Source organism: Rhinatrema bivittatum, chromosome 16, assembly GCF_901001135.1.
Source record: "Rhinatrema bivittatum chromosome 16, aRhiBiv1.1, whole genome shotgun sequence".
Classification (NCBI taxonomy): domain Eukaryota; kingdom Metazoa; phylum Chordata; class Amphibia; order Gymnophiona; family Rhinatrematidae; genus Rhinatrema; species Rhinatrema bivittatum.
Window position 1 is genome coordinate 39,224,772 of NC_042630.1, and position 25,056 is coordinate 39,249,827.

The 25,056-nt window shown below is 47.8% G+C and overlaps 2 protein-coding genes across 3 annotated transcripts in view; one reads left to right on the top strand and one right to left on the bottom strand.

Annotated features, from left to right (window-relative positions):
* DUSP23 (dual specificity phosphatase 23) overlaps nt 1-25,056 on the bottom strand; it is a 79,606-nt gene that overhangs the window by 24,763 nt on the left and 29,787 nt on the right. Inside the window, exon 1 of one of the 2 annotated variants that reach the window (XM_029580536.1) lies at nt 12,771-12,844. The exons of the other annotated variant lie outside the window; for it this stretch is intronic. The gene's annotated coding sequence lies outside the window, so the exon portion shown is untranslated. Of the gene's footprint in view, nt 1-12,770; nt 12,845-25,056 lie in introns of those variants that run through there. 2 annotated transcript variants of the gene reach the window in all.
* The window catches only part of LOC115078000 (serum amyloid P-component-like), a 34,042-nt gene continuing 27,661 nt past the window's right edge, over nt 18,676-25,056 (top strand). The window contains exons 1-2 of the mRNA XM_029580530.1: nt 18,676-18,752; nt 18,896-18,993. The gene's annotated coding sequence lies outside the window, so the exon portion shown is untranslated. The remainder of the gene's footprint in view (nt 18,753-18,895; nt 18,994-25,056) is intronic.

The window sequence follows — 25,056 nt, forward strand, 5'->3', positions numbered from 1 at the left end:
ATTTCACGTCTGAACCCGTTTCTTTCGTTTGTTCCCAAGGTTAATTACCCCTGATGAAGCTGCAATCCTGCAGCGAAACACCAGCCGTTGTCAGGTTTAGAGACAGATCCTGTACAGTCGGGACAGACAAAACATCTGTTTAATATTACTGCAGGCCTTAGAGCCATTCTACACTATATATATACACCTTCTACAGGCTTTGTAACTGTTTCAGACTGACTATAAAAATGTTTCCAGTTGGGTATTTTCAAACAATTCTTTACAGGCTTCACAGCCGTTAAGAGCCGCAGATGATTATCAGACCGGACGGTTCAACTTTGGATGGTTGAATACGTTGCCAGGCTTGCTGATGCGGCATCTTAAAAAAACAGTGTATTTATTGATATACACATTGCTATATCCTTTGGATTCGTTTGGTATATTTAGAGCCACGGTAAAAAGACTTATCTACAGGTGGTGCCTTTTGGTTAGTCATAACTGCATATGAAACATTTCTAAAGACATCCACCTTGGAACACCAATGCACACCGGAAATGATTACAAACTTACAGGCCGATTCAGTAAAAAACGCGGGAGAGCGGACGAACGCCCGCTCTTCCGGCGCGCGCACCAGCGAGTGGCCGGTGCACGTGATACAGTATTCAAATGAGGTGGTGCGGTAGAATCAGGCAAAAGGAGGCGCTAGGGACACTAGCGCGTCCCTAGCGCCTCCTTTTAGCCCGGAGCGATGGCTGTCAGCGGGTTTGACAGCCGACGCTCAATTTTGCTGGCGTCGGTTCTCGAGCCCGCTGACAGCCATGGGCTCGGAAACCGGACGCCAGCAAAATTGAGCGTCCAGTTTTCGGCCCAACAGCTGCGGGCCGAATTCAAATTTTTTTTTATAAACTTTTTTAACTCTTCGGGACCTCCGACTTAATATCGCCATGATATTAAGTCGGAAGGTGCACAGAAAAGCAGTTTTTACTGCTTTTCTGTGCCCATTCCCGGTGCCGAGAGAAATTAATTTCTGAAAGTAAAATGTGCGGCTTGGCTGCACATTTTACTTTCTGTATCCCGCACCCATACCTAATAGGGCCATCAACGTGCGTTTTCCTCCCCTTACTGAATAAGGGGTAAGGGAAAATGCGCGTCCAAGAGCAGGCTAACAGTACGCTACATCGGAGCACACTGTACTGTATCGGCCTGTTTATCAGATTCATCCTGCACTAACTACTTCAACTTTAATAATGACATCTACCTACAAATTATGGGCACTGCCATGGGCACCAGGATATCACCACAATATGCCAATAGTGTACACTGAAGATTTCTCACGTAGAAATATCTCAAAAGAACAAGCGTACGCCAAGTTTAAAGGACCATCATAGGCAGGGCATAAGCTTAAACCATGATCTGCTTTGCATGCACTTCTAAGCATAGTAAAACCCCATAATCCTAATCATTGGTCCCCAGTAAGCACTCGAAGGATCTTAAGAATAATTTTTTTAAACATTTTCTTTGCAAATAAAAGCTACTCCATTAAAATATGTAGCATAAGCAAAATCACTCCGCCTGAGCATCCTATGGCAACGGCAGCTTTTGAAATGTTCCCTTTGAGGCGGAAAAGCTGAATATGGTGCCTTTCCGAAGCACAGAGCTCTACCCTCCTTCATGGGGATTTGAGATGATTTTGCTATATTTCAACATAATGTCAATTAAGCTTATTCATTTCTTTTGTTTGTAGGCCCTTCTTTTCCTGAGCTTTAATTCAGGTTAATGATTAAACTGCAAACAAGAATTCAATTTTAAAGAAAGAAAATGATTGCAAAATCAAGCAATAATAATAATATTAATTTTTAGAGTGCTACTAGGGTTACACCATGTACAAACTGACTGGGTATCTCTGCCTCCCCCTCTCCAAAGTAAAACTGGGTTATTGAACTCCACCCCCGAAACCAACCGCAGCGATGCAGGAGTTGCCATACACAGGGCCGCCAAGTGACCCCTGCTTCCTGCAGAGAGACGCTAGGCCAGCCTTGTGTGATGAATCCTTTGGGGCGGATTTTAAAATACGTGTGCCGGTACATTTGTTCGCGCCACTGGCGCGAACAAAAGTACACCAGATTTTATAAGATACGCGCGTGGCCGCGCGTATCTTATAAAATCCGGGGTCGGCGCACGCAAGGGGGTGCACATTTGTGCAACCTGCGCGCGCCCTCCCCCCACCTTCCCCTCCCTTCCCCTACCTGCACATTTGTGCAACCTGCGCGTGCCCTCCCCCCACCTTCCCCTCCCTTCCCCTACCTAACCCACCCCCCCGGCCCTATCTAAACCCCCCCCTTACCTTTGTCGGCAAAGTTACGCCTGCTTTCAGCAGGCGTAACTTTGCGTGCGTCGCCGGCAGCCCCACTCCGTCCTCCGGTCCCGGGGGCGTAGTCCAGAGGCCTCGACCACGCCCCCGGGCCGGCACCATGCCCCCAGGCCCGCCCCTGAAACGCCGCATCGTTTCGGGAACGCCCCCGGACACGCCCCCTCCCTCCCCGTTTCGAAAGCCCTGGGACTTACGCGCATCCCGGGGCTTTACGTGCGCCGGCGCGCACAGGGGTTTTAAAATCCGCCCCATTTTGTATAGGCCGCCGGCGCGCGTAAAGCCCCGGGACGAGCGTAAGTCCCGGGGCTTTCGAAAAGGGGCGGGAGGGGGCGTCCCCGAAACGACGCGGCGTTTCGGGGGCGGGCCCGGGGGGGCGTGGTGCCGGCCCGGGGGCGTGGTCGAGGCCTCCAGACCAGCCCCTGAGACCGGAGGACGGAGCGGGGCTGCCAGCGACGCGCGCAAAGTTACGCCTGCTTTCAGCAGGCGTAACTTTGCCGACAAAGGTGGTGGGGGGGGTGGGTTAGGTAGGGGAAGGGAGGGCGAAGAAAAGTTCCCTCCGAGGACTTGGAGGGAACAGGCAGCGCGCGCTGGGCTTGGCGCGCGCAGGTTGCACAAATGTGCACCCCTTGCGCGCGCCGACCCCGGATTTTATAAGATGCGCGGCTACACGCGTGTCTTATAAAATCCAGCGTACTTTTGAAGATCTACCTCTTTGGGATCATCACGATAAGGCCCTAGTCTTGCACGCTGTGAATTAGGATAGGAAACGTAGTGGAGGGAGGAGTGCTGGCTTTGTGAACAGCTCCCTCACTGAGGTTGCCGGGATGGCCAGCCCCCTGCTGCTTATAAAAGCAGGCTACAGCAAATCTAGCAATACAGACGCGCTAAAAATGTGCATCCCGACTGGATGCACTTTTTTTTTAATGCACTCACAATCCCCTTTCCTGGGCGCTCGATGCAAAAGGCAAATGAGCCGTACCGCTAAAATTATAAATAAATTATGCATCCCTAGCACGTCCATGGCATTGGGCGCCCAGGAGAAGTGGCTGTGCACAGGTTCGGAAAACAGACGCTCAATTTTACAAGTGTCTGTTTTCCTAACCTGTGCACAGCCACGGGTTAGGAAAACGGACGCTCATAAACTGAGCGTCCGTTTTCTTAACCTGATCGCTGGCAAGGCGACTTTTTTTTTTCTTTTCATGTTGCTGCTTTCTGTGGTTCCTCTGATTTTATACTGCACGGCATTGCATCGGCCTGTAGGTGTGCCATTTTGGTTTAGAGAGGCGCGGGAACGTTTTCCTTGAGTTCTTCCCCTGCTTGGGTACTGGGTTACACAGCCTGGGCCAATCCCCCAGTGGGAAGGGGGATCAGAGCCTGCCTGGGTGCTGGTTCTGATTAAGATTTTTGAATCTTTTTGCCTTTTTGGGTTTCCTGCTGTGAGAGTCCTGGTACCCGCTGGCTGGAGGAATTCGGGGAATCCGCCGGCTAGGTTAGATCAGGAGGTAGGGGAAGATACCTAACGCTGACCCGCTGCAGGAAGATTCCAGATTTTTCTGCCTTTGTGTGAAGATTTTTTTTCTGAGTTTCCAGGAGGAGGTTTTCGGCCACCCTTCCAGCCTGAAGAGGGAATATCTGTAGAGAGATGCTGTGTTCCCTGCTACTGGGCTTTTCCTAAGAAAAATCCTATTGAGACCAATGAAGAAGCGAACTGTAAGACCTACACTTCTATTCTGAGGGCACCCAACGGAGACATCGCCCTGGGAGAGAGAAACTGAAGGGAGACGGTGCGGAGACTGTAATTCTTTTTGCCCATCAGTAATTTCGTAAGGGGTTTCCCATCCCATCTAAGGTCACCCTTCCCGACTGGGAATCCTGCTTGCCTAAGCCATAGAGAGTGAGAGCTTTTCCTGCCTAATACTGAGACGCTGGCACAGATAAATTGCAGAACTGTAAGTTTCATCTTATCAAGCCAAGAACTGCTGTGAAAGTGCCATTTCTAAACATTTAAGAACTCTTGAGAGCAAAGATTTAATTTTGGACACTGAAGCTGAGCCTTCAGAGACTATTGTGGCACTTTCCCTTCCCTTGAACCTGACAGGCACCTGTTACCTCCTCTCCAGGCAACGAAAAGAGAGTCACCCCAGCCATCTCGGGCCCTGGAAGATTTAGTCCTCCCCCCATGGGGAAAAGAACCCTGTCCCGGGGCCCCTGGACTGTGTTGAAGGATTGGCCCCAGGACCCTCGTGTGCCCCTAAGCCAGAGAGGGGGTTACACTTGGTTCCTGGCACTTGACTGCCTGGGCATCATGAGATATTTGGTCCTGCTTCCTCCATCCACCATCCCCTTTTACACCGAGACAAAGGTCTCCTTAACCTTTATAATCTTTTTACTAAGCCGTTCCAAACACAATATTTACTGGTGGTTCATATCCTGGTTGGGAGCCACTGTAGGCCCTAAGCCACCATAAAGACTGGCAGTAAGTGCTCATTCCAGAGGTGCTCATTGCTATAAGCTACACTTGTTTGAGGAAGGTTAAGATTTTAAGGTTAAATTTCATGATCTTTTAAAAACTGAAGTACCTGCAAGACTGCAAATAGTGAAACAGGGAAACTAACTCACTCATGGGCTCTCCCTTACGCCTTCTCTGTCTCTTTCTCATGCACTCTCCCTCACAAGCTTGGCCCATCTCTCCCACTCACTCATGTGCTCTCACATATACACACACTCTCCCACTCATGCACATATACACACACTCTCCCACTCACTCCTGTGCTCTCACATATACACACACTCTCCCACTCATGCACATATACACACACTCTCCCACTCACTCCTGTGCTCTCACATATACACACTGCCACTCATGCACATATACACACACTCTCCCACTCACTCCTGTGCTCTCACATATACACACACTCTCCCACTCACTCCTGTGCTCTCACATATACACACACTCTCCCACTCATGCACATATACACATACTTTCCCTCTCTCTCACTCACAGATGGGATTCATTGGTACACTGCCTCCCAGCACTCATTTGGGTGCTACCCCTCCTCCTTGTTCTGCCGCAGGAAACCCACAGTAGCGAGAAGTTTGACCCACTTAATGTATGGGTTCTTGTTGTCCTGGAAGTAGGTCCTGCAAGAACAACGTGGGCACTCCAGGAACCCTACACTAGCAGGGGAAAAAAAAACCAGAACAGACCCCAGCAGTACCGAGCAGCCAGATTTTGCCTCAGCCACGTCCTCTTGCCTTGCCACGGGAGGAATTCAAGTCATCTCACTGTCATGGTGACTCTGCCCCCTACTGCTCTCCACCTCACTAATGGCTGTGCAGAGGTGATCAGCAGCAGCAGCGTGGAACCAGGACAAAAAATAATGCTGCTGGGGTCCACGTATTATTGCTCCACATACGTGGGCGTGTCTTAAATCTGTTGGATTTCATGCCCCTGACCTAAAGCTTGGTGGTACTCTTCAGAAGATGACATCAGCTCCAGCACCCTTTATTTAACAAATTTATACACTGCATAACCAGTAAAATGAACAATAAAAGCTGGCTCACCACCGCTATCAGACCTGTTGGACTGAAGGTACCGACCGCTGCCTGTAGGCCCTGCTTTAGACCGATGACGACTCTGCATTCCACTGTCAACGCCCTCCCCCCCCAAGTGCCCGAAAATCACACCTGATAGAGCTGGACGGAGGGGAGCAGGGGTGAGATGCTGGGGGTGGGAGAGATGAGGAGAGTGTTAGGCACATTGTGCAGGGAGAAAGGATACTGGTAGAGGTGTTACGTTGGGGGGATGTAGAGTCCCTATTGTTGCTTTATTGCTTTCTCTCACCAACCTTCCCCCGTCTCTCTCGCTCCTGCCCTCTCTCTAAACACTGGTAAAAAATAAACTGAGCTGCTGAGGGGTTCTGTTGCTGTCTCAGGATTCACAATTAATTTTTCATAGTCAGAACTATTCCCAATTGGACTAGGAGTAATGCCAGAATGCCCTTCCGTGTATAATGTGCTGAGGGAGGGAGTTTCAATATTTATTTACTATTGTATTTATGCAGCTTTGTATCTCCATACTGCAAACATACCACAAGATTTTGTATTTTAATACACGAGAAAAAAAAAAATGATTGCGAATCCCATTTATATTCGCTTTATTTGGTCCTCTGAAGACTGAGTTCGTTTTGGGCAGCGTTGCTGCTCCGGTGTTTCAGGGAGTCCAGGTCAAGGCCAGCCACCTCCACAGCCAGCTGGTCAGTCTATTTTAGCCACATTGGGGGCAGACATGCCCTCGGCTGCTGCTGCCGCTGCTGTTACTGGCCCTAACTCTGCCAGTCCAAGGGATGGGGATGCTGCATCCGTTTCTCCCGCTGGGACTAGTATTATTGTGCCAGCAAGCTCTTCTCACTTAACCACTGTGACCGCCCACCCCCCTCTCCCCCCCTTCCCAAACATGATCTCCCCAGATTGTGAAGAGCTGGGGACGGTTGAGGAACCGGCGGATCCTTGATGGACCCGTGGAGGTTAATTTGCCAAAATGGACCAAACCCTGTCTCGATCGGTCCAGCGGTTTTGTTGGTATTCTCTGGACATCGGGTCCAAACTGGCTGAGCGGGACCAGAGAGAGTCCTTGGGCTGGCGAACAGGTGGCTGGAATGGCATCCCGGGCGACAATTTTCCAAATCTTCTAAGGTCTTGTTAATTAAGGGTAGGGATCATGGGACCCGCGCTTCCTTAGCTTCCCAGCAACAGTTGCAAGGCTGCTGTCACCACTGGATCTATTTAAAAAAGTATCTTCACGAAATACCTTTCCGTCCCTGAGGACACAATTCCACTGCTTTCTGAAATCGATTACTTGCCAAAGAGACCTCTTTCAGGGGACAGATATTCTCCAGCTCCAAAGCCCTGGTGTAGCTACATTTCTCGAAGCCTCTCTGCAGGAGATTCCTGCTAGAGCTACATTATTAGTAACTTTTTGCCTAGACAATGATAAGGACCCGTTTTATAAAAAAGTATTTTGCCTCTAAAAATGTCCTTTTTTTTTTTTTTTGTGGGCAGAGAATTCAACTATTCCCCGACGTCTCCCGAGCAGCTCAGGCTCGCAGGAAGCAGTTTCTGTTACTGGAGCAGTGAGTATTGCATACTGGAACTAAGTTCTACTTGAAATTCCCCTGCAAATGCTTCATTACCTACCATAATAATAATAATTTTGCATTCTCACATCTACTTCACTTACATTCTTTTTTTGCATGATAAGACTCCTGGGAATTGATTTAAAAGGAGGGCAACTGAATTGAATTGAACTGGATCTGCTGGCATTAACAAGTGTTATTCATATCATCATCTTCCCCATTCTCTAGTAATAATTAGGCTTGATCATGCCAAATTATGAATAATACCTTTTGTTATCTGTTTTCTTCTTATGATCATATTTGGTTCATGAATCTATTATTTAATTGTAAATAAGGAAATTTTAAAAAAGAACAAATTAAAAGATCTGGTTGTGAAGCAAGCAAGTAGCTCATTTAAAACAAATTGGAGAAAATTATTTTTCGCTCAATGCACAATTAAGCTCTGGAATTCATTGCCAGAGGATGTGATTACAGCAGTTAGTGTAGCTGGGTTTAAAAAAAGTTTGGATAAGTTCCTAGAGCTGAAGTCCATAAACTGCTATTAATCAATAAGGATTAGTAGCCCGGGATCTATTAATTTAATGTTTGGATACTTGCCAGGTACTTGGGACTTGGATAGGCCATGGTTGGAAACAGGACACTGGGCCATTTTTGTGCGAGCAATGCTTTTAAAATCTACCTGTGGGGTGACTGCCACCAAAAATATGACCTTCCAGGTCAGGTACTTCAGGTCACAGGTGCACGGCAGGTGAAACTGCACCGCCGTAATGTGGCCGGTTGCACACTAACTCCCCCCCCCCCCGCCCCCTTTTATTGCCACAGCTCATCATTCCGCAGGGAATGATGAATCTAGCCCTAAAGGAGAACGGGGTCTGTGTATGAAGTTTGGCAGATGACGGCATGCCTGCCACAGCCATCTGTCACTCGCCCTGGATTCCAGGCTGGGCTGCAGCCCCTCCAATGCTGTTGCTCCGACACTGACTCAGCCGTTACCCTGCTCCAGTTATGGGAGTGCTAGGGAGCGATCCCTAGCACTCCCTGCAGAGAGGAGCTCCGTGGAAGCGCTGAGGCAGGTGAGATGTGTCCAAGCATAGGTGGACAGGTAGAAGACCAGGGGCTCGGACCTCCGCCGAACCTGACGCATCAGTAGAGTCCCAACATCGCAATGCTGGTCTCTGGGGTAGCCCTCCGGCCACTCGATAGCCCTTTCAGACCTGCCGTACGGGAACAGCAAATGCGCCAGGATGGACAGAGGTCGAAGGCAGACAATGGAACTGGAACAAGACTTGAAGACTGAAGACACAATTACATGAGGACTCTTGAAGACAAGGTCAAAAGATACTGGATAAGGATGAGGCAAGGCTGAAGAAAAGAACATCAGGAACACTGATGAAGACACTTGCTGAGTGGATAGACGACAGAAGAGTTAAAACTTAGTATGAAGGAATCCAGCCAAGACTCGTAGCAGCAACCATACTGGACAGAGCTTCGGCGACCAGGCGTGATTGGTGCAGGCGAACCTGAAGAAGCGGCGGCTTCAGACCCAGCGTGGAAGACGAATCAGAGGTCATCCCGGTTGGACAAAGGACAGCAGTCCACTAGGAAGTAAGATCCGGAACCAGGATATCTGAGAAGACGGCTACCCTGACGAGGGAGCCAAAGAGTCTGAAGGCTTCCTTGATGAAGAAGCCAAAAGGGTCTGAATGCTTGACAGCGAAGATCTGAAGACAAGGACATCAAAAGGATCCAAAGACGAAGGCAACTTGACACAAAGATGTCTGGAACGTCAGGACATCTGGACTTCAACCCCCCAGGCACTCAATCAAGAGCATCATGGAGGTGTCAAGTGAACTGGAGAACAAGACATCTGAGAAGCTGCACATCTGGACAGGACCCCCAGGTCACTCAACCAAGAGCATCGAGGAGGCTCCTAAAGGCAGAACAACAGGAGGATGGACTTCAGGACATCAGAAGGCAAGGACTTCAGGAAGATCTGAAGGTGAGGACATCAGGAGGGTCAGACGATGAAGACATCTGAACACAAGAGCTTAGGATCCGGCGAGAGACCAAACATGGAACGAAGATGTAGATGAAGGATCAGGAAGGCAAGGAAGGAAGACAAGGGATTTCCACAAAGAACAGAGTGCCTTGAAGAAGTGGAGGACATCATTGGAGACTCCTGGACCGAAGAGCTGGAACGGAGGATCCAGGAGCAGTCCAGCTCCATGACTGACTCCTTGCAAAGGCAAAGAGGAACTGAAGGCTGAGTCTTTTTGTAGGGCTGAAGAGGAAAGCCAGGATGACATCACGAGGAGGAGCCGCCAGAAGGACTGACCCTTTAAATCCGGGGAGAGGCGCGGCCTCGTGCCTAAGGAGGCAGGACCAGGGACAGCAGCCATGCTGTGAAGAGGAAGCAGGCCCGAAGCATTGGAGGCGGCTCCTGCTGCAGGAGAAAAAAGATGATGGCGGCCTCCAGGCTGCATGAAAAGGAGCTCCGGAGTGGCCTCCTGGCCGCAGAAGAGGATGTTGTTTACGGCTTCCTGGCCGCAAGGGAGGAAGCAGGGCATCGGCGGCTCCTGCCACAAAGGCAGGATGATGGAGGCGGCTCCAGGCCGCATGGATGCACGGTGGCAAGGCCCGCCATGCAGGAGCAGAGCATGGGTGGTCTCCGGACCGTGGGAAAACACCGGCAGCAGCCTCCTGGCCACAGGGATGAAGACAGTGGCAGACGGCATCGGGGAGCAGAACTGGCTGGAGGTGAGAGGCTGCTCGCGGCTAGGCCCATGAGCAGAATCGTAACAGCTCCTCCCTAAGGCATGGGCGCGCTCATGTCCAGTTCTTCTAGGGCCCACAGCAGGAACAGGCTCCGCGGCACACTACGATGACCTCACCCGCTCAGGGTATTTAAACGCTGGCAAGACAGCTGATCGATACCTCAGCAACAGGTCCTCCTGTGTTAGCTGGTGTTCGTTGACCTCTGGATCCTGCCTGCCTCGTTCCAGCCCCTGCCTTTTCCTCCTCGTTGCCTTGTTTGAGGCTCTGCCTTGTCCTCCTTGTTGCCTTGCTCCAGCTCCCTGCCTTGTCCTAGTCTCTGTCTTGTCTTGTCTGTCTGCTTGTATATGTCTTCTGTTTCTCCTTGTTCCCCCTCTGACTGATCTCTCATTGCCTCGACCCTCTGCTTGGACTCCAGCACGTGTCTGTCCACTGCCTGCCCTGACCTTGAATCACTCTCCTCGCTGTGGACTATCGCCTATGCCTTGCTAGCCTCAGAACCCAAAGGCCCAATCCATGGGGGAAGAGGCTGGTTATAGGTGAAGCTGCCTCCTCCGTCCCAGCTAGTAATGTGTCTGCCTGCTGCCAGTGTGCACCCAGCCTGTGCTCCAAAAGCTGAGTACTGTCAACTCCACCGCAGCCCCAGGACTCGTACTCTGTGACACTGCATTTAAAATTTGCATTCTTTTTTTTAATTGGGATAAATTCTTGCAACCAATCAGAGCAGGTGTAATTTCTGATTGGACAGATTTCATGTCAAATGCATTACACAGTGCAGTTGTGCCATTTTAGAACACTGCATGTAGGCTGTGCACCACAGTATCACGTAGAGCTGATGATAAGTACACCTTCTTAGGAATGGTAACTTTAAAACGAGCGTGCAGGCGTCCATACACAAGCGTATGGGCGCGTGAGTGCTCATCCGCAGGAATTTTAAATCACGGATGCAATTGTACCCGTATGATTTAAAATACGCCTACCGTGCCTATGTGTGCTCCTAATTTTAAGCGGTTATTCGAGCAAACATATTTCGCAGGTCTTTCTCAGGACTTTGTCGGCTTTATCACGCGCAGGGAAGCAGATCTTAAAGCACGCTGGCGTGAAGGCCATTTCCAGTTTTACCATTAAGTCCACCGGCTTGCCCAGTCACCCAGACCCCTCTGGTCTTTCAGCCTGCGCTCCCCCCCACGGTTGACCCAGACACCTCACCCAGGTGATTTAGGCCTAAATAGAGATTTCCGCAGGCTTACACCTCATCAGGAGCCGCAGCAAGCATGGCGGCTGCCGGAATTAAAATACGGATCCTATGTGCGTAACTTTTGGCCCTGCCCTGGAACGCCTTTCGTCACGCCTCAACTCCACCCCTTTTCTTAAGTCGCACATGTACCAATATGCAAGTAATTCGTGGCTTTTAAACTACGCGTCACTCTCACGTACGTGAGCCTTTTAACGCGAGCGACGCTTTTAAAATTCACCCCTGCTTTTATAGCATGCGTAGGCTGTAAAATGGTGGTAAAAAGTATTTTACTGTTTCCTCTCTGTTTCTTCTAGGATATGAGGGAACTCTTTTCATGGACACGAAATCTCCCTGACGCAGTCAATTTGGCGAATTGCACACCACGACCGATGTTTAATGGGCTTGCAGTTCATATTAAGGGGGCTTCAGTGCATTTTTTTTTTTTTAATTTTCAATCAAATCTGCGAGCACATTGCAAGCCTAAAAATAATTTGGAGGTTTTTCTGATTAATGATTCTGCTGAAATACTTGCGCTGTGGTGCCTGAAGTCTTTTTTTCCCGGAGTTTTAAAACTCCTTTACAGAATTTATAATTTCCCAGAGTGTCTGAAATCTCCTGGGGAGATCTGATTCTGACAGAAAGTCTGCCTCGGGAGATATAAACGTCGAGAAGATGAGGTGAGGCCCGGAATTGCCCTCGCAGAAGGCAGGGGAAAGGGCAGGGGCGACGCAAAGAGCCGAAGGAGGAATAGAGTAAAGCAGCGATTCCTTTCCTTTCCTCCACCCCTGGTACCATCCCCTTCTCATCCCTCTTCTCCCCCACCCCTGGCATCATCACCTTCTCTTCCTTTCCCCTGAAATCATCTCTTTCTCTTCCCTTCTCTCTTCCCCACCCCCTGGAATCATCACCCTCTCTCTCCCTCCACCCTACTGGCATCACCACCACCTTCTCTTCCTTCTAGCATTATCACCCCTTCCCTCCCCCTCTCCTTCCAACCCTCTGGCATCACCACCACCTTCCCTCTCCCTCCACCCCTCTGGCATCATCACCACCTCCTTCCCCTTCCCTCCACCCCTCTGGCATCATCACCACCTTCTCTTCCCTCTCCCTCCACCCCTCTGGCATCACCACCACCTTCTCTTCCCTCTCCCTCCACCCCTCTGGCATCATCACCACCTTCTTCCCTCTCCCTCTACCCCTCTGGCATCACCACCACCTTCTTCCCTCTCCCTCCACCCCTCTGGCATCACCACCACCTTCTCTTCCTTCTTACCTGTGTAAACAGGGTGTCCAAAAGAGGAGAAAAGGTTCCCTGGGTCAGGAGTCCGGCAGGGCAGGAGTAGGCCAGCCAGTGAAGGCCTGACGGGGAGGTCTCTGGTGTATACGGAGCGGTGTCCGGCAGGCACAGGGTTCCTGGCACTATGATGTCGTTGCAAGCTGAGGTCCCAGCATGCTTAGCAAAGCTACGGACACTTGGGCTTTGGAGAGAGAAGCCTGACTGTTGTTAAGAGCGGGTGCGCTGATGTAGTGCTCGGCTCCTCAGGCCTAGTAAAAGTATTAAAAGCATAAAAAAAAGAGAACTAGAGAATGACTGGGAAGTCTGTACTTGGGTGTTTAGAGCCAAGGTTCCTGTCAAGGTAAGAGGAAGAGTAGGATACAGTCAAGGTAAAGGGGATACAGCCGTGCCGTGGGGGTCCTTCAATTCTGTGTCCGTGGCTAAATTCTCTGAGCTCTGTTCACTCCAACGTGGCAGAAGAGGTGCAGGTGAACCACAGAAGTGGCTCCCTGTTTGAACAGCGCACAGGCTACCTGCGTCAAAGAAGCAGGAACACGAGCGACGGCTCATTGGAGCTGATCCCTGGCTGCATTATGTATATAGATATAATATATATATATATATCTAAAACAGTCCATCAGCATGGACAACCAACACTTACCCTTTTGAAATCTACAGCCTCATCCCACCCTGGCTGTGCCCTCAATTAAAGCTTAAGCAAAGGACAGAGCTAAGGAAAGAGATTTGCCAGATAAAAACAAACAAACCTGTAAGAAAGAAACCCTTAACTGAGAAAAAGAAAGAGAAAAAAAGAAACAAAAGCTTGAACCTGATACAAAAGTTACAAGTTCCAGGTGGAGACCAACCTGAGAACAAATGATTACTGAGCTTGTTCCTTCTCCGAAGTTAAGGTTTACTTAAATATCATTTTGCTTATTAGCTAGGGATACAACAAGTCTGCGTGGACGTCACACCGAGGGAACACGTTGCATGTCTTAGCTACTGGAAGAGATGCAGTGAAAGGGAGACAGACGCTTTTTCTGAGGCTAAGGATGGTAGGAGAGAAGATACTCCGAGAGACGACAGCGCCAGCCAGCCGGCAAACTTTGCTTCAAGAACCACAGCTAAGTGTGCACCAAATATAAAAAAAAAATAGCCAGGCCCGAGCTTTAAAACCCCCCCCCCCCCCCAAAAAAAAACCATAAACATAGAGAGAGAACACGTAAAGAAAAAGTAAGGAAGCTTTTCGAAAGGAATCACAAGGAAAAGAGAACAGAAATATAATTTAGAAAACAAGCAACAGTTATATAACTTGGGCAAGAGAGGAAGCTCCCATCAGGGAACTGAAAGACAGAAGGGAGCCACGAAGACTCAATTCTTATGGACCTGATACAGCTACTGAGAACATAAAACATCTGGAAACGTAGAACTTGCCCAATCTGTGCACAACTCTCTTCTATGAAAAAGGAGCTGACTGAGGTTAAAGCTCAATTAGCTTTAATTACAAAAAATACACCCACATTGCATTACTCAGAAAATAATTCCCCAATACCAAAGAATAACCAGGAGTCAAGAAAAAGAAATACAGTAGGCTCAGGTAGGATTACACATGTGTCCCATAGTCACCCATTCGTGACAGATTTGCAGCCAACAAGTATACCCCCCCACTCAAGCAGGTCATTAAGTAAATCATTAAAAACCAGGATTACAGTGGGCTCTGGTAGAATTGGACCAGTTACTAGGAGACACACACAGTATCAAATGCAACAAGAACAAAAAGCCTTCCCTATATTAAAAACTGAAGTCCTAGAGAAAAACATTGAAGTGTTACCAGAAAAGAGAGAAAACCAATGCATGCAGAATTTCAAGATACATAACCAAAAGAAAAAGCAAATTGAGATGGATAACTCTGGCATCAGTGGCACAACTGCAAAAGGAAAGAGTGAAGTGAATAACAAATCTCAACTAAAGTCTCATAAGGAGTACAGGAAAAGCAATAATCTTAAAGAGAGTACCTGGAAAGCTATGACCACAAATGCTCATAGTTTGGGAAATAAAATACCAGATCTGCAGGCCCTAATGATAGAGGCAGAAGTGGACATTGTTGCTATCACAGAGACATGGTTCACAGAATCTCATGATTGGGATACGGCAATACCAGAATCTCATGATTGGGATACGGCAATACCAGGCTATAACTTGTTAAGGAAGGACAGAGTGGATAGAAAAGGGGGAGGTGTGGCTCTTTATGTCAGAAACAATATCCAAGCATCTGAGCTACAAGGAAGTTGGGGCAAGGAAGAAGCACTATGGGTAGACCTAAAAACAGATGATGGAGCATCAATTTATATTGGAGTGGTTTACAGGCCCCCGAACCAAAAGGAAGAGCTGGACAGAGACCTGGTTGAAGACATCCATAAGATAGGTAAGAAGGGAGAAGTGGTGATCGTGGGTGACTTTAATATGCCAGATGTAGACTGGAAAATCCCATCTGCAGAATCTAAAAATAGTAGAGCAATAGTGGATGCCATGCAAGTAGCTTTGTTCAAACAAATGGTATTAGAACCCACGAGAGAAGGAAATATACTCGACTTAGTGCTCACTAATGCAGATAATGTCTCTGATGTCGAGGTGGGCACCCACCTCAGCACCAGTGATCATCAAACAATATGGTTTAATATCACTAAAAGAATAGGGAAAAGAACCACAAAGACCCGAGTTTTACAATTCAAAAACACAGACTTTGAGGAAATGGGGAAGTACCTAGAGGAAGAACTAAATGGATGGGAGAATGAGAGAGATGTGGATCAGCAGTGGATCAATCTAAAAGGAGCAATCACCAAGGCAACTACTCTTTATGTTAGAAATGTAAAGAAAAGCAAAAGGAAAATGAAACCTATCTGGTTCTCAAACGAGGTGGCTGACAAAATTAAAGCTAAAAGAACAGCATTCAAAAAATATAAAAGATCCCAAAGGGAGGAGCACAAAGAAGAATATTTGATTCAACTGAGGGAGACGAAGAAATTAATCAAGTTGGCAAAAAGTCAAGCGGAAGAGAGGATTGCCAAGGAGATAAAAAATGGTGACAAAACATTTTTCAGATACATCAGCGAAAAGAGAAAAGTCCATAGTGGTATAGTGAAATTGAAAGGTGGAAATGATCAATGTGTGGAGAGAGACGAAGAAATGGCAGAAATATTAAATGAATACTTCAGCTCTGTATTCACTAAAGAAGACCCTGGAGAAGGACCATTTCTACACAAGAAGCTGGAGGGTAGTGGAATAGATGAAAATCATTTTACAGTAGAAAATGTATGGGAAGAGCTAAAGAATCTGAAAGTGGACAAAGCCATGGGGCCTGATGGGATTCATCCAAGGATTCTGAGGGAGCTCAGAGATGTGCTGGCGGGTCCGCTGTGTGACCTGTTCAATAGATCCCTAGAAACGGGAGTGGTGCCGAGTGATTGGAGAAGAGCGGTGGTGGTCCCGCTTCACAAGAGTGGGAACAGAGAAGAGGCTGGTAACTACAGACCGGTTAGCCTCACTTCGGTGGTGGGAAAAGTAATGGAGTCACTGTTGAAAGAGAGAATAGTGAAATATCTACAGTCCGGAGAATTGATGGACCAGAGGCAGCATGGATTCACCAGGGGAAGATCCTGTCAGACAAATCTGATTGACTTTTTCGACTGGGTAACCAAGGAATTGGATCAAGGAAGAGCGCTAGATGTCATCTACTTGGATTTCAGCAAAGCTTTTGATACGGTTCCGCACAGGAGACTGGTGAATAAAACAAAAAGCTTGGGAGTGAGTGCCGAAGTGGTGACCTGGATTGCAAACTGGTTGACGGACAGAAGACAATGCGTGATGGTAAATGGAACTTTCTCTGAAGAGAGAGCGGTTTTAAGTGGTGTACCGCAAGGATCGGTGTTGGGACCGGTCCTGTTCAATATCTTTGTGAGCGACATTGCGGACGGGATAGAAGGTAAGGTTTGTCTTTTTGCGGACGACACTAAGATCTGCAACAGAGTGGACACGCCGGAAGGAGTGGAGAGAATGAGACGGGATTTAAGGAAGCTGGAAGAGTGGTCGAAGATATGGCAGCTGAAATTCAATGCCAAGAAGTGCAAAGTCATGCATTTGGGGAGTGGAAATCCGAATGAACTGTATTCGATGGGGGGGGAAAGGCTGATGTGCACGGAGCAGGAGAGAGACCTTGGGGTGATAGTGTCTAATGATATGAAGTCGGCGAAACAATGCGACAAGGCGATTGCAAAAGCCAGAAGAATGCTGGGATGCATAGAGAGAGGAATATCGAGTAAGAAAAGGGAAGTGATAATCCCCTTGTACAGGTCCTTGGTGAGGCCTCACCTGGAGTACTGTGTTCAGTTCTGGAGACCGTATCTACAAAGAGACAAGGACAAGTTGGAGGCGGTACAGAGAAGGGCGACCAGGAAGGTGGAGGGTCTTCATCGGTTGACATACGAGGAGAGATTGAAGAATCTAAATATGTACACCCTGGAGGAAAGGAGGAGCAGGGGTGATATGATTCAAACTTTCAGATACTTGAAAAACTTTAACGATCCAAAGACAATGACAAACCTTTTCCAACAGAAAAAAATCAGCAGAACCAGAGGTCACGAGCTGAGGCTCCAAGGAGGAAGACTAAGAACCAATGTCAGGAAGAATTTCTTCACGGAGAGAGTGGTGGATGCCTGGAATGCCCTTCCGGAGGAAGTGGTGAAGTCCAAAACTGTGAAGCACTTCAAAGGGGCATGGGATAAATATTGTGGATCCATCAGGTCCAGAGGACGCATATAAAGAGCAGGTAGTAAAATACTGCACGGAGCGGCAGTAGCCACAGAGGCATTCACGGAGCGGGATGCCAGTGGCCAGTGGTAGGTGTCCACCTTCATGGAGCGGAAGGATGTAGGGCTGTCATCTCCCAATTAAATAAAAAACAAAAACAAAAAACAAAACAGGGATGGGATCCATCAGGTCTAGAGGACACATATAAAGAGCAGGTAGTAAAATACTGCACGGAGCGGCAGTAGCCACAGAGGCATTCACGGAGCGGGATGCCAGTGGCCAGTGGTAGGTGTCCATATAAAGAGCAGGTAGTAAAATACTGCACAGAGCGGCAGTAGCCACAGAGGCATTCACGGAGCGGGATGCCAGTGGCCAGTGGTAGGTGTCCACCTTCACGGAGCGGAAGGATGGAGGGCTGTCATCTCCCAATTAAATAAATAATAAAAAAACCCAGGGATGGGATCCATCAGTTCTAGAGGACGCATATAAAGAGCAGGTAGTAAAACACTGCATGGAGCGGCAGTAGCCACAGAGGCATTAACGGAGCGGGATGCCAGTGGCCGGTGGTAGGTGTCCACCTTCACAGAGTAGAAGGATGAAGGGCATCCATCTCCCAATTAAAAAAAGAAAAGAAAAAAAGAAAAAAAAACAGGGATGGGTTCATGGGCTTATAGGTATTACCAATTATTAGGCTTTTCAATATTTGATGATAGTTAATGTGACTTTCAAGGCATTCTTCACTTTCGGTGCATGTCCGGCATGACTCCTTGCTTCAATGACAGGGGAAAAGAAAAACTGATACTTCACACATTTCCAGCATTGCCCTCTGCTTCATGGCAGAGAGCTATGCTGCCGCTTACCCAACTAATCAAACTTAATATTTCACTTGGAAGCAGCTCCAGCACTGCTCTCTACATTAATGGTGGGGGTGAAAAGGGAATTAGAACATAAGGTTACTAAGAGCCAAGAGAAACAGTTAAGTATGAGAACAAATGTGTGAAGCTTGCTGGGCAGACTGGATGGACCGGTTGGTCTTCTTCTGCCGTCATTTCTATGTTTCTATGTTTCTACAAATGTTTATGGAAGAAGGCTTATCTGATCCAACGGACTGCGCTGAGCCAGAGCAAGAGGTCCTAGGCAGTCCTGGGAACAGGTGGACCCTGGCAAGAAAACGTAAAGTGATACAATTGCTTTAGAATACGTTTAAAAGAAAAAGGTTTACTACTAGTGCGGAAAAGAAAATTGTTTGTGAAATGCCTTGTTTTCTTTAATTGAAAAAAATCATTGTATATTTTGTACTTCCCCTCCCTGATTAGGTTGTGGGTCCCTGGCAGGAGACGCAGCGGGAAGGAAGGCACCAAATTACAGTCCTGGTGGGACAACATCTGAGAACTCGCTGCCCTGGGTCACGCAGGTAACTCCCACCTCAGCCTCAACAGCAGTCATCACACCCCACAGGGGCATCATCAGCACCACTCCCTCTACCCGCCTGGGGTATCCTCACCTTCCTTCTCCCTTCACCCAGCCTCTCTGTCATCTTCACCCCTGCAATCATCACCTTCTCTTCCTTCTCCCTTACCACTGCCCCCCCCAACATCATTACCTCCCTCCCTTCCCTCCTGCCACAAACCACCACCATCCCTTCCCTCTCTCCCACCCCCTGACATTATCACCTTCCCTTCCTTCTCCCTTACCACTGCCTCCCCCCCAACATCATTACCTCCCTCCCTTCCCTCCTGCCTCAAACCACCACCATCCCTTCCCTCTCTCCCACCCCCTGACATCATCACCTTCCCTTCCTTCTCCCTTACCACTGCCTCCCCCTCCCCCAACATCATTACCTCCCTCCCTTCCCTCCTGCCTCAAACCACCACCATCCTTTCCCTCTCTCCCACCCCCTGACATCATCACCTTCCCTTCCTTCTCCCTTACAACTGTCTCCCCCTCCCCCAACATCATTACCTCCCTCCCTTCCCTCCTGCCTCAAACCACCACCATCCCTTCCCTCTCTCCCACCCCCTGACATTATCACCTTCCCTTCCCTCTTCCCCAAAGGCATGTAGCACATTCATCTTTCCTTCTCCCCCCCCCCTTGGCACATCCAGCTGCTGCTTCTTTCCCGTCCTCCCCCCCCCCCCCATCTCCTGGAGCTGGCGAAAACCTGAGCAGCGCTTACCTAGCTTCTTCCTCCTCTGCCGGGGCTTCCCTGCGCAATGGTAGCAGCACGAAGCCAGACAAGTTAAAATGGACAGAGCAAAGAATCAGGGGAAGAAATGGTTAAAGGCAATTTCAGAATGGTGGATTTCCAAAATTGTGGATGTGGAGGCTGCAACATGGGGGAATCCTCAAATGCTAGTGTTGTCTCCTAACTGGATCCACTCTGGACAGTTTGATCCAGTCCTGGTTTTACCCCACTGAATGCACGGATTTGTAGTTCTCATCCCTCCCCCCCCGAAGACGAGCAGGACATAGAAGTCCATGCATGAAGTGGGGGTAAGGGCAGGAGTGGCTCAGCCTTTCCTTGTGGACATGGGGTTCACATGGTAGCATCGCTGCCTTTGGTAGTAGTGCAGACGCCACCATTTTGAAACTGTCTTTAACCATTTCTCCCCCTGATTCTTTGCTCTCCAGCCCTCTATTCTAACTATGGCTGAAATACTTCTGATAGCGTTCCTTCATGGGGATATGAAGATACGCCTTGGTCATAGCCAAGGATGTTAAGAATTCCCACTTCTCGCCATCGCTGTGACCGACTTTCAACTTCAGATCCAGAATTTGATAACAGGTCCCTCCTTTCTGGGGACCGCAAAGTAATTCGGTTACTGACCCTGGTCTGGGAATTACCAATCACTACGTACAGGAAAGTATCGGGCGTTGTCTGTACAGTCTCTCTCTTTAGTACGGACCCAAGAAGGGGAAACATCTGAAACAGGATGGGAAACTCCAAGGTATAACCGACCCTTACGACCTCAAAAACCCATTGGTCTGGGAAAATTCACTGAATCACTGAGAGCTCTGGAAGGTTCCTGCTGGCTCAGAACCTCCAATTCTTACCTCCTCTCCTGGAGTTCCAAAAGGACTGAAACTTATTAAAAAGTCTAGCTCTCTGACCACCAGAAGGTCTCCCCTGCAAGTTTCTCTTCGAGCTTCAAAACCGATTTTGAAATAGTTCTGGTGCGACGGCTCTCGTTGCATATCCTCCGGCACCCTTGACGCTTTTGGCACCCCCTAAACCTTTGCTCTCTTCACAAGACCTTCTCCAAATAGCTCTCTTTAAAAGGAAGCTTGGCCAATCTAGTCTTGGACACTGAGTTCACTGACTAGATACAGAGCAAAGTAGACATCTGGCTGCCACAACAGAGGCCATATTTTTCACATACGTGCCCACCAGATCAAAGGTCAAGAAGGCAACTCTGGCTTCTTCTATCCAGAATGGAACTACCACCTACCAACAAACCTTCCTTTACATGCTGTGACAAACGTAAGCTTGTCCTCGCCACAACACCACTGCCAACTGACACCTGAAGCATCAGACTCGCAATCTCAAGGTCCGCTTCAGTACCGCTTCTATATTCCTGTCTTGCGCATCCTTGAGAACAGTGCCTCCCTGTACCGGAACTGTAATCCCCTTTGATACAGCCCAAGGTATCCTTAACTTCTCTCTTTTCCTGAGCAACAAGTGGATACAACTTTCCAAAAAGCCCAAAAATTGACCACAGGAGAATCCCATTCTAAGGCAATCATACCTTTGAGTGATTCAAGCAAAGGGAAGGATTTAGAAGGGTTTCGGGTACTAGTCATAACAGGGTCCTTGGTCAGCCTGGGGCCCTCCTCACCTTTCTCCTCAGCAATATTAAACACATGAAGTCAAAGAAAAGAGATGCACTATAGCAGTACTGACCTCCACTTTAGGGGGACTCTCTACTTCCTCCAGTCCATCCTAATTGCCACACTCCCCTAGAACCCTTAAGTCCAGAAAGGATCCACTGGACTTAAGGGTTCCCATCCTCCACCACCTCTTCTTCTTCCTTCCTCCCTGAACCTCCCCTGACTCCACCTTTGAGGGAAAGGAGAAACAGCAGAGAGTTCCAGACAGAACTCTGCCCCCTGGGAAAGCCTGATGTAAAACTTTAAAAATTCTGTCAAATTTTCAGTCTTCTTTGTATTCTTATGATTTTTGCTATTTTGGCCTGGATTGTAATTTTTTTTAGGTTACAGTGCAACACTACTCAATGTTTCTTGCCTGCTCTCTTCTACATTCAAGAAGTAGACAGCTAAGATCCACAGGAGCGAGTGCTACTTTGAGGAAGAATGACTGGTGCTTGAAAGACTGGAAAGATTGTGCACTGATTCCCCCCCCCCCCCCCCCCACTCCACATGCACCAAGGGCCCCGGACACTTGTCCTCCCCCCCACCGGTGGAACCCTGGTACCCCAGTGGCAGAAAAGGACCAAATGGTCCATTCAGTCTGCCCAGCAAGTTTCTTATGTAACTGCCGCTCTGTGCAGGTTACCCCCATGCACCCTTTCCTTCATTTCCAATCTCAAGTCTTTCGGGATCCACACTGATTATCCCATGCCCTTTTGAATTCACTTACTCTTTTCCTCTTCACCACCTCTTCCGAAAGGACACTCCAGACATTCACCACCCTCTCTGTAAAGAAATATTTCCTGATGTTGGTTCTTCCCCCCTGGAGTTTCATTTCGTGGCCCCTAGTTTTACTGTTTTCTTTCCAAAGGATAAGGTTCACATTTTGTGCATTATTAAAACCTTTCAGGTATCTGAAGATCTGTATCCCCTGCACCTCTTCTCCTCCAGGCTGTACATATTTAGGTCCTTCAGCCTGTCCTCATAAGTCGTTTGATGGAGACCCACCACCATTTTGGTTGCCCTTTTCTGGAGCGCCTCCATCCTGTCTCTATCCTTTTTGAGATACGGGCTCCAGAACTGAAAGCAATACTCCAGGAGAGGCCTTGCCAAGGCCCTGTACAAGGACATTATCACCTCCTTTTTCTTACTGGTTATTCCTCTCTCTATGCAGCCCAGCATTCTTCTGGCTTTAGCTATCACCTTGTCACATTGCTTCACCATCTTCAGATCCCCAGACACTTTCTCCCCAAGGTCCCTCTCCCAGTCTGTGCACAACAGCCCTCACCCCCCCATCACATACAGCTCTTTTGGATAACTGTGCCCTAAATGCAGGACTCCGCACTTCGTGACATTGAATCCCAGCTGCCAAATCCTCAACCAGTCTTCAAGCTTTCTTAAATCACTTTTCATTATCCCTACTCCTTTAGGCATTTCCACTCTGTTGCAGATCTTAGTATCATCCCTTCCACAATGTCACTCACAAAGATATTGAACAGAACCAGTCCCAAAACCAATCTGTGGCCCTCCACTTAAATTCTGTTCTCTCTTCAGAGGAGGTTCCATTTACCATTACCCGCTGTCAGTAAACCAGTTTGTAATTGAGATAATAACATTTATTAGAGGCATCTTTTCAATGGAAAAAACACCAGTAGAAAGGTGTGAGGCCCAGGGGACATTACTGTGGTCTGGAATCTTTCTCACACTAGATAATGAAAGACATGTATCTCTTAGTAGCTCCAGGATTGTAAAATGTACGTCTTCACCGTTAGGTTAGAATTCCCAGGTCAGTTAAGAATGCGAATGTTTGCAAATGTAATCTTTATTCAAAAGAAGTGTTTATAATAACATCCTGGAAGAAAGAGTATTTACGTGACGTCAATTGGATACATAAGCAGGTCGGACTCTGCAACTTTGAGAGCAGACTTCCTTATGTGCATAAGAATAAAAGCTTTTAATTCTGAGACACATACAGTCTCTGTTGGTTTAACTTTTACATTTCATAAGCCATGCCATAAACCTTGGCACACACTCCCAAGCTTCTCATTTTATTCATGAGCCTCATATGTGGGACTGTATCAAAAGCTTTGTTGAAATCCAAGTGAATGACATCAAATACTCTTCCTTGATCCAATTCTCTAATCACCCAATCAAAAAAAAATCAGATTTGTCTGACAGGCCCTTCCCCTGGTGAATCCATGCTACTTCAGATTCAGCAACCCACCAGATTGTAGAGAGTTCATTATCCTTTCCTTCAGCAGAGTCTCCATTAATTTTCCCACCACCGAGGTGAGGCTAAGCGGCCTGAGTTTCCAGCCTCCTCTCTGCTCCCACTTTCAGGTATCTGAAGAGGTACCACAACTGCTCTTCTCCCACGTCGTGGCACCAGTCCTGTTTCCAGGGATCTATTGAACAAGGTCCTTCAGCGGAGCTGCCAGCACATCTTTGAGCTCCCCCAGTATCCTGGGATGAACCTCATCAGGCCCCATGGCCTTCTCCACTTTCAGTTTGCCTAGCTCGTCCCATACATTCTCTTCTGCAAATGGAGTTGTGACTACTCCACCCCCATCTACGGTCTTTTCAACCAGCCACAGTCCTTCTCCAGGGTCTTCTAGGCATCATAGTGGATAATACGTTGTAATTGTTGGCTCAGTGTGCTGCAGCAGTCAAAAAAGCAAACAGAATGTTGGGAATTATTAGAAGAGGAATGGTGAATAAAACGGAAAATGTCATAATGCCTCTGTATCGCTCCATGGTGAGACCGCACCTTGAGTACTGTGTACAATTCTGGTCGCCGCATCTCAAAAAAGATATAGTTGCGATGGAGAAGGCATATTATGTACCACATAGTGAGGAAGCAGCTGATGGAAATCAGCAACAGGATTCATCATCATCGGCTTTGACGACTATTCTTGAATCATCACGAGATTACAAAAAGAGGGACATTGCTGGTATCTTTTGCCTTTTTGACCGACAGTACTTAGGTTTTTTTCCTCATAATAGATTACTTATTTTTTTATGGACAGAAATTGTGGATTTTACTCGGATATTACTAGAGTGACCCATGATCGCAGGAAAAGATTTCTGTCTATGAGATCTGAGGTTTTGTCAAAGGGAGCACAATTTACTTTGCAATATCCCTGTAAGTGTTTAGTGAACCATCTCAATGTTATGTATTTTTCGAACCTTCACAACTTCGGTCATTCCTGGCCTGACACACCTAGAAGTTACTCTCTGCAGAGTCAACCAAATTGATATATAGTGGCAACTGGCTTCTCATTATTTCTTTTTCTTCTTTATTCATGGATATGTAGTCGCTCCTTTTCTCCCTTGGTCTTTTCCCTTTCCTTTTTATTAGAAGATTGTGTGGATGTAGTAGTATTTTTTTTTGCTTATAAGGTTTTCCTTGTGCATTATCTAATACTTCACAATCTCTATTTCTGGTACAGGGGATTCTTGTGTTAATATGTAATTCATGAAAAAATATAATTAAAAGAAGTAACAACCCTACACCAGGCCCTAAAACACCAAAACACCTCCTGTTAGGAAAACAGAAGAAGCCAAGCTGCTATAGATTTCTGCATGCTAGAAGACCCCTCCTTGATCACAC